Source organism: Mustela erminea, chromosome 7 (assembly GCF_009829155.1).
Source record: "Mustela erminea isolate mMusErm1 chromosome 7, mMusErm1.Pri, whole genome shotgun sequence".
Classification (NCBI taxonomy): domain Eukaryota; kingdom Metazoa; phylum Chordata; class Mammalia; order Carnivora; family Mustelidae; genus Mustela; species Mustela erminea.
In genome coordinates, this window is record NC_045620.1 from 99,600,828 (window position 1) to 99,610,762 (window position 9,935).

The following is a 9,935-nucleotide window of genomic DNA, read 5'->3' on the forward strand; positions in this document are numbered from 1 at the left end:
CTGTATCCTTTGATATGTGCAAAAAGCAAACCATGTAGGCCTCCACTCTAGCCCTTGCCAGATTATGCTATAGTTATTTCTGTATTAGTCAGTCTTCCACTCTGTTTTTCTAAGTACTAATAGGAAGTCCCCGTTTGAAAGTCATCATTAAAGACCTTAGCACATGCCCTTGTGTATGGCAGGTAGGCAAGTAGTATTTGTAGCATTAAAAAAAAATTTCAAAGATTCTCTTTTTTTTTTTTAAAGATTTTATTTATTTATTTGACAGACAGAGATCACAAGTAGGCAGAGAGGCAGGCAGAGAGAGAGGAGAAAGCAGGCTCCCTGCTGAGCAAAGAGCCCAATGTGGGGCTTGATCCCAGGACCCTGGGATCATGACCTGAGCCGAAGGCAGAGGCTTTAACCCACTGAGCCACCCAGGTGCCCCTCAAAGATTCTCTTTTAATGTAAGAATTGTTTGGAAAAAATCTGTTTATCTTTCCTACTAAAAACTAACTTTTTACATGCTCTGTTAAAGACTGTCAGTAGAGGATTGTCCTAACTGAAAATGTGGATCTACTTGATATAAGGTTAACACAGCACTTAGAAAGTTTTTTCCTCAGGAGTTACAAATGACATCCTAATGACAGTGTCTGAGGGGCTGAGGTCCTCTAAGGACGATATACCCTTTCCCTTCTATGCATAAAAGAGTTACAATAGTAGACCTGACTGCTGTTCTCTTTTTTTTTTTTTTAAGATTTTTTTTTTTTTTAATTTATTTGACAGACTGAGATCACAAGTAGGTAGAGAGGCAGGTAGATGCCGGGCTTGATCCCAGGACCCCGGGATCATGACCTGAGCTGAAGGCAGATGCTTTAACCCACTGAGCCACCCAGGCGCCCCCTGACTGCTATTCTTTGAAAGGCCTCCTTATAAGTTTGTCCCTCAGCTGCCATCTAGAAACTTAGATATCGGGAGGATTTCCACCGTCCCCAGAACTGATGATCAGAGCGGCTTATTTACTATGTCTAAACTATTCGTATAAACATTATAATTTATACTGAACACCTGATTTACTCTGAATGTCTAGAATTTCTGTATGTGTGAGGCAGAAGCTACCTATATGATCAAACCGCTGGATGCTGAGTCTTTAATGAGCTTCCCAAGTTGGCAACATTTCACAAATGCTGTCACAACGCATTGCCGGTACCATCCTGTATGATTCCCCCAAGAGAGAACCTTTAGAAATGTGTACCTAGTTTTCCCAGGACTTCACCTCATCTGCTTTCCTTCTGGAAATTTTACTTTATATTCATTTACCACAATAAATCATAGTCATTAGTTAGACTATATGTTAAATCCATTAATGAATCATCAAACCTAGAGTCGGTCTTGGTAACCCCCAACACACCTTCATACCACCTCCTCCCCAGTATTTGCCCTCTTGCCCATATAAGTCCACTTTCTGCCTCCTTACCATTCTTGCCACTTTCTTATCACTTCCCTTATTTTTTCTTCTCTCCATTGGAGATAGCATCTGCTAGCTACACACTCCCTGGAACTTTTACATACTCAGTCTTATATTCGACATTGAAAATGCACTCATTCATTCAATAAGCATGTAACAGGTATTTCCCATATGCCAAGCTTCGTGAAAGAAACTCAGTAAGGGAGAATTCTATTCGGTCATCTAAACCTTACATTCAAATGGGAAAAACAAATTAGCAACGAGGCAGTTATTTTGTTCTGGCTGGATATTGTGTTATGACAAACCACCCCCAAAAGCTATTGGGTTGAAACAACAATTTCATTTCGCTTACATTTTATAGGTCAGGAATGTAGAAGGAACTCAGATGGGCAATTTGCCATTGATCCATATAGTATAACATACAGCGCCAGGGCTGGCAGATCTGCTTCCACAGTGGCTTCTTCATTCACATGCCTGGTGTCTCATTGCCCCTTCACCTCTCTCTCTGTAGATGCTATAGCATTCACCATGGCCTCATCATATAATCAGATTATTAGGTAACAGGCTAATTGACACTTGATGGACCCAGGGTAATAACAGTTCTTACCTGGACAGTGGCTTCAAAGTGGCAGGAGTCACACGCTGCCAGGCCTCATAGGGGATCATCTCACATCTGTCATAGTGTCAGTTCTGTTATAGCATATTAGTAAAGTTGGAAATCCTGCCCAGATTCAAGGGGTAGAGATATAGGCTCCATCTCTTCGTAAGGATGTCGCAAGTCATAGTGCAGAGGAACATATTAGATGGGATCTACTATGGTAGCCGTTTAGTGGACATTCCACTGAAGAGCAAGTACTATCAGATTTAAAAATGACAGTTTGCCAGAGAACCAAACTGACTCCTACTTAGAACAAAGAAGTTCTATAAAGTTTCCTGGAAGGTAAATTGAAGTTGAAGGAAGAAAGGGCTTACCCAATGATATAGAATAGGCAAATGTGTCAGACTTAGAGGGTACTGAGGTAAGGCTCAGAGCTGAGAAATGAGCATTTTATTTCCTAAACATTCACCAATTTCCAGAATCGGCTTGGTTAGAAACTTAAGGGTTAATGGTGTAGTGAGAGAGTAGGCTGATAGGGTAACAGTGTATGTAATGGGCTTTTCACAGTTTGCTCACATAGGAGTCTATAATCTTGTTCTATAAAGAGCCAACAAGTAAATATTCTAGGTTTTATAGACCAAGAGGCACAATCAAAGATATTGTTTAGGTAATTATATAATTACTTAAAATATAATCAATGTAAAAATCATTTTAGCTTGTCGTGCTTACAGAAATAAGTAGTGGACTAAATTTGTCCCCTAAGTCATAATTGCTAGCTGATGGGGTAGACATGTGGAACTTTATAGGCAACCATTAAAAACATCTTATTTAGGAAAAGCACATATCAGATATAAAGTTTGAAAACACAAATATGATAGCACTGTGGGAATTGAAGCAAAGCTAGTGACAGTGAAACTAGTTAGGATATTTTTGAAGCAATCAGTGGATGTACTAATCTCTGAGCTAAAAAGTACAGTAAGCAGTATTTTGTGTTTCCTTAGACATGCTATGAATAGGGGCACCTGGGTGGTTAAGTGTCCAGTTCTTGATTTCTCGGCTCAGGTCATGATCTCAGGGTTGTGAGATTGAGCCCCATGTCAGGCTCACTACTGAGCACAGAGTCTGCTTATGACTCTCTCTCTCTCCCTCTCGGCCCCTCCCCCTACTCTCTATTTCTCTCTCAAATAAATAAAAAATGAAATCTTTAAAAAGAAAAAGAAGAAGAGGGGCGCCTGGGTGGCTCAGTGGGTTAAAGCTTCTGCCTTCAGCTCAGGTCATGATCCCAGGGTCCTGGGATCGAGCCCCACATCGGGCTCTCCGCTCAGTGGGGAGCCTGCCTCCTCCTCCTTCTCTCTCTGCCTGCCTCTCTGCCTCCTTGTGATTTCTGTCTGTCAAATAAATAAATAAATCTTAAAAAAGAAAAGAAGAAGAAGAAATGCCATGAATAGAAGTATGGAAAAAGAGGAGTGAAGGATAACTCTTTATTCTCTTATAAAATCAGGCATTACTTACGAATTTGGTGATGCCATTTAAAAAGAAACACAAGAAGCAGAATTAAACCTGTAAATACAGAAATACAGAGGACGAGCTGTTGGTTGCCAGGGACCGGGTGCAGGGGTAGGGAGAGTAAGGGGAATGGGCATATGGATGAAGGACAGGGGAGATACAGACTTCCCATTATGGAATGATTAAGTCATAGGAATAAAAGGCACAGTATAAGGAATATAGTCAATGATATTGGAATAGTTGTATAGTTATAGATGGTAAGTATAGTTGTGGTGAGCACAGTATAATGTATAAACTTGTCAAATCACTATGTTATACACCTGAAACTAATATGCATTGTATGTCAACTGCATTTGTAAAAAAATTTTTTAAAAGAAGTATACATACAGAAATAATGAATTATGTTTTAAATAGAGTTAGTTTAACATAGTAACAATAGTTGAAACTACAAACCAGACTGGGGTTTACCAAATGTGAATATGCACATTTGAATTTAAAGAGTCCGTATCTTTCCTCACTTTGACACTATTAAACACAAATTTTGTATTTAAGAATTTCTTAACTCAGAATATCTTTTTGTAGCCTACTTGTAGTCTCCCCCCAATAGTAACTTTATTCTTTAGGAGAACCTATTCTTAATCTCAATTTTTCACACCTACTTAAACAATCCTATCTTTTAGTGATCGATTTAAACTCTTCCGTGTAACATTATGCACTTAAAATTTGATTAGTTGTCTATGATTTTAAGATCCTAGATTAACATTGATAAGGGATCTCATTTTGTTTCACATATCTTTAATATTTGACTTTTTGAAAAGATCTTTTAGCTAAATGGCTCAAATCATGATTAGTTCCACACCGCAAATAATTGTCCCCAACTACTTTCTAAAAACTATCATAGGTTCTGTTTGACTGAGAATAGCAAAAATCTCAGAGTTTATAGTAGCTCTTTCTCTTAAAGACAAGAATTAGTTCAAAAAAAGAAATGCATCACTTGCCTGGACAAAAACGTCTTCTAGCTGCTTACTGTGTTAAATCTCTTAAGTCTGGTATCCCTATATGAGCTGTAGGGAGGTCCTATCAAACCAATCTTCTTGTATTTACTCTTTCAACAAATACTGATCAAGAAACTTCTATATTAGCTTTACCACATCTTCATAAATAACTTCACAGGGTCAACCTCATATATTAAGTTTTTAGTTTGTTTGTTTATAACTGCATTTTGTAATGTAATGCAATTATACATTATCCTCACATCATCCTTGAAAAAAAAAAACACAAAATAGGTAGAAATTTATGTCACAGAAGCTATAAATAATTCACCAATCCTATAGGCCCAGCCTACATTCCCTTTAATCTTTAGACCTGCATATTGCACAAGTTGATGACCAAAGGATATTGATTCCTTCCTTGGAGCTGAAAATATATTCTGGGTTTAAAGGTAGAGATCGGGGGCACCTGGGTGGCTCAGTCCTTGAGCATTTGCCTTCTGCTCAGTTCATGATCAGGGTCTTGGGATCTAGCCCTGAGTCAGACTCCCTCTCCCTCTCTGCTCTCTCTCTCTCTCTCTCTCTCTTTGCTCTCCCTTTCTCTCTAAAATAAAATCTTTGGAAAAAAAAAATAAAAAGGGAGATCAGAGCTTATTCACATGGAAGAAAATGAGTCAAATAGAATATAAGAAGTAAATCTGTATCTGTAGCAGAAGTGTAATTTTCATAGACCAGTGCAATTTCCCATTATGAAATGATGTCCCCCCTTTTTGCAACACTTGGAGCAATTATACGCATTAATAGTTGTTGGGTCGAAGACCGTGTATCATTACATACACAGTTAATTGATGCAATGAAAAATAGATTTGACCAATTTTTCTCAGTGAAATTAAATGGGCATCTTAAAAGAGTTGAACTAATTAAACAACTGTCTTAGAACTTTTGAGGAAGTAGGTAATTTATTTATTTTTAGTCAGGACCAGACTAGTATGAGATTTGTTTTAAAGTATTCAGCATATTGATCTATTAAAATTTCTGTAGTCAGACATATTTAGTTGTAAGACTATCAAGGATCACATAATATTAGAAATAATGTTTCAGAATTATATTTATCTTTAAATATTTATTGGGTACTTATTGTGTTATAGGGTATCACCAGTATCAAAGTTTGTGGCTTTCTCCTTGGATCATTGCTAATTGATATTTCTTGCCTCCCTTCCATTTAGTTGGGACAATGTAATGTGTTCTATTAACAAAATGATCTTCTGGAATGAGGTGATTAAAAGCAGGCCTAACCTCTCTTCTCTAAGGGCTATCTGTGTAGTATTAAGTGAAGGAATTGCAGACACTAGAAACTACTACATGAAAGGATATTAGTTCCTGAATGACCCATAACAAATTGTGATTTGATTAAGAAATAAACCTTTATTAACTGAGCCACTGACATTTTGGGGAGTGCTTATTTCAGCAGTTTTCATGATTTACATAAACTAATGCAGCTTTTTACTTGTCACCATTAGAATAGAAATTGGGTAACCACCATACTCATCATTTTGAGATGTGTGTCAAATTTACTTGGAAAACTTTAAAAAAAAAAAAATCTGGCCCAGTCAATTTAAGTTGACTGCATATTGGTGAAAGCATAGCAGGCATGTGTATGTCTCTAAAAAATTACATATAATTCTGATGTTCACTTTTGGTTAAGAATAACTCTAAAGGTTCTTATCTTATAACGGGTATATTATCCTCACATAAACCAGTTTAAATCAGTCCATTCAAATTCATTATACATGTGTCTACATCTATCATTGAAAGATTTGGAGATTCGATGTTTTTATAACTTAAAATAATTATGAATAACTTCTTCCAGCTCAAAATTATGAATAACATATTCCATGAGTACAAAATGTATAGTATCTATCAAAAGTAACCTCTGAATAAATATTTTAAATAAAATATTTATTTTAAAATAAAATATTTAAATAAAATATTTATTTAGATAAAAGGCAAATCTAAGCTAACATCATCACATGGCTGATACTTCGCTGAAAACTACTCCCATTTCCAAGATGTGATTTAGACTTCTTCATCTTGCATTTACTTTCAGTTTCCTTAAAAATAAATGTTTATTGTCTAAAAATATATATAAAAAATTCCCCACAAAAGATACTATTTCTTTCATTTCCCCCATCTTCTTCCTCTTCTTCAACATCCCTTATATAAAGGACATTATTACACCTTATTAAATCTTTAGCCAAATGTGCAGACAGTGCTCCATTGGTTTATTGTTCCGTGTTTGCGAGCTGCATGTTCATATAGCCATCTACAGACACCAGGTAGCCTTTGTACTCCATTTCCCACTTAGGTTCCACCATTATTAGTTTTCCTGTTACTCCATTCAGGAAAGGTTTGGGACTGAAGGACAAACTCATCATGCAAATCCTGCAGGCCACTTGCAGACAACCGAACTGTTGCCTGTTCCTGGGGACTAGAGTAGCTATAGCCAGCGCAACTCCTTTCAGGTCCTTAATTTCTACAAAAATAATAAATTCAAACCCTTTTGGTATGATTGTGTTATAGGGAGAAGGCAGTTTTCCTAATCCCGTATTTCATCTCAGAAACTGAGAGTATATTTGTTGGGGATATAAGAAGACAAGGATTTATTGAATGACAAGACTATCTAAATTACCTCAGGTGGGTCAGCTGACTGAAGAAATATCTAGATAATCTACACAAACATGCTGATATATATAATCCCAGAGTGTGAACTGCTGACTAAATCATGACAAATATCCTTTATACATTTACTTGTATATTTATTCATAATTCAACAAATACCTATTGAGCAGCTCTTATGTTTGAAGCCTACACATTGAGAATAAGAATGACCATGACATCTTTCCTTTATAATAACAAAGAGCTCACAATATTTGTATTGTCTGGTGTCAAAGAATAGGCATTATCTTAACAGTAAGCACAATGGTCTAGTTTCAGGTTTGGAGAAAACAAATCATGGGTTCTGAGCCATGTTGGCAATAGTCCCTTCTTTGTGTGAGAAAGACAAGATATCAAGACAGCAAGGCAGGAGCTCAAGCTAAGACAAATTAAACAAGAACTAAAATGCATATCCAAATACTTTTTTCTGTTATTTATATTGTTTTATTTTACAAGTAATCAAAAGAAAATTCAGCATCAGTAAAGTAACAGAATTTGTAAAAAAAAAAAAAAAAGTAGGGATTTGTTTTTGTAGATAGTTTGCTAAGTGGCTCTAGCTTTGTGGGTTGAAGGGCTGTGGAAACAAGCCTCAATCAAACTACAGTTTGGATGCAAAAGGAAAATTGGATGAAATGAAGAAGGAGAATTATTTTATTTATTTTAATTTATTTTATTACATATTTTTAAAAGGAACATTAATGAGTAACAGGTTAGTTTTATTCAAAGACTTATTAAGCCTGAGCTTATTTCATTGGTGAGTTATACATGTCAAAGTTATTAGTAGAAACTATAACTTCACACTGTAGGACAAAAGATAAAAATGGTCAAAAAAGGCCCTTAGACTGTGATATATGTCAACAGTATATCCTGAAACATATGGTGGGTTGTTAACCCAACTGTATGCAAAATCATTAGGTTTCTGTCAACTTAATTATGGTAAGTAAAAGCTTGAGCAGTAATGACACACTGCTTTACATATTTTGGGACTAGTCCAGAACAAGGTCATTGACTCCACCTGCTTTTTCTCCCAGTCTTTGTCTCTGTCAATTTATTAAGCCAGAATATGTGAGGTTCTATGGCATTAGATGAAATGGGATAATTCATGTAGAAACACTATGAATATTGTAGACTGAGTATTGGTTCATGTACTGCATTATTCATGAACAAGTGTGAAGTTTCAGAGCAGACAAGCTGTGTAGCAGATCACTTGTTATTTCGCTGGCACTAAGTATGAACCCCTGCTAATATTATTCACAACAGTTTGCCAAAGGAGCCTGTAGTTCGGAGTTAAGAGATAATCCCTAAAGGGAAAATGGCATGCTGTTGGGGAAGCTGACATACTGTTACTGGTCATTTTCATATTACAGTGGAACAGCATAGTTTTCTTTTCACTTTATAGTTTCCTTTGATTACAAGACATTAAAAAAGGGAAGATCTTGTAGGAAAAGAATTGAGTAAGAAGGTGTAACAGAATGCACTTCTCTAGAGGAAAAAAGTAGATAAATGCCCTATGATAGCAGGAGAAAATTGGAATGAGTAAGTGCTGATCAAGATATCTCTTTGTTTTGTTGAATATTTCCTTTGCTGTGCAGAAGCTTTTCATCTTGATGAAGTCCTAAAAGTTAATTTTTGCTTTTGTTTCTCTTGCCTTTGGAGACATGTTTTGAAAGAAGTTGCTGTGGCTGATGTAGAAGAGGTTACTGCCTATGTTCTCCTCTAAGATTTTGATGGATTCTTGTCTCACATTGAGGTCTTTCATCCATTTAGAGTTTATCTTTGTGTATGGTTTAAGAGAATGGTTGAGTTTGATACTTCTCTATACAGCTGTCCTATTTTCCCAGCACCATTTATTGAAGAGACTTTCTTTTTTCCATTGGATGTTTTTTCCTGCTTTATCAAAAATTAGTTGACCATACAGTTGAGAGTCCCTATCTGGGCTCTTTATTCTGTTCCATTGGTCTATGTATCTGTTTCTGTGTCAGTACTACACTGTTTTGATGATCACAGCTTTGTTGTAATATAGCTTTGAAATCAGGCAGTGTGATGCCCCCAGCTTTGTTTTTCTTTTTCAACATTTCCTTGGTGATTTGGGGTCTTTCTGGTTCCATACAAATTTTAGGATTGATTGTTCCAGCATTTTTGAAAAATGCTATTGGTATTTTGATTGGGATGACATTGTAAGTATAGATTGCTCTGGGCAGTATAGACATTTTAACAATGTTTATTCTTCCAATCCATGAGCGTGGAATGTTTTTCCACCTTTTTGTGTCTTCTTCAGTTTCTTTCATGAGTGTCTTATAGTTCCTATAATATCGATCCTACCAGGCCTATTTTTAACACTTCACTGCCTTTATGTTAAGTATAACCAGACTTTATTAAATAGTAATAAAATCTTTATTTTATTTTAAAATCTTATTTTTCAGGTATTTATTTTATTTTTTTTTAAAGATTTTATTTATTAATTTGACAGAGAGAAATCACAAGTAGATGGAGAAGCAGCCAGAGAGAGAGAGAGATAGGGAAGCTGAGCGGAGAGCCTGATGCGGGACTTGATCCCAGGACCCTGAGATCATGACCTGAGCCGAAGGCAGCGGCTTAACCCACTGAGCCACCCAGGCGCCCCAGGTATTTATTTTAATAAGTGAAAAAAAAAAAGAGGACTCAAAGAAACCTTAGTGAA

At 36.2% G+C, this 9,935-nt stretch overlaps 1 pseudogene; it reads right to left on the minus strand.

Moving 5' to 3' along the window:
• Positions 1-6,693: 6,693 nt before the first annotated feature.
• LOC116596392 lies at positions 6,694-6,972 on the minus strand (annotated as a pseudogene).
• Between the last annotated feature and the right edge of the window lie 2,963 nt (positions 6,973-9,935).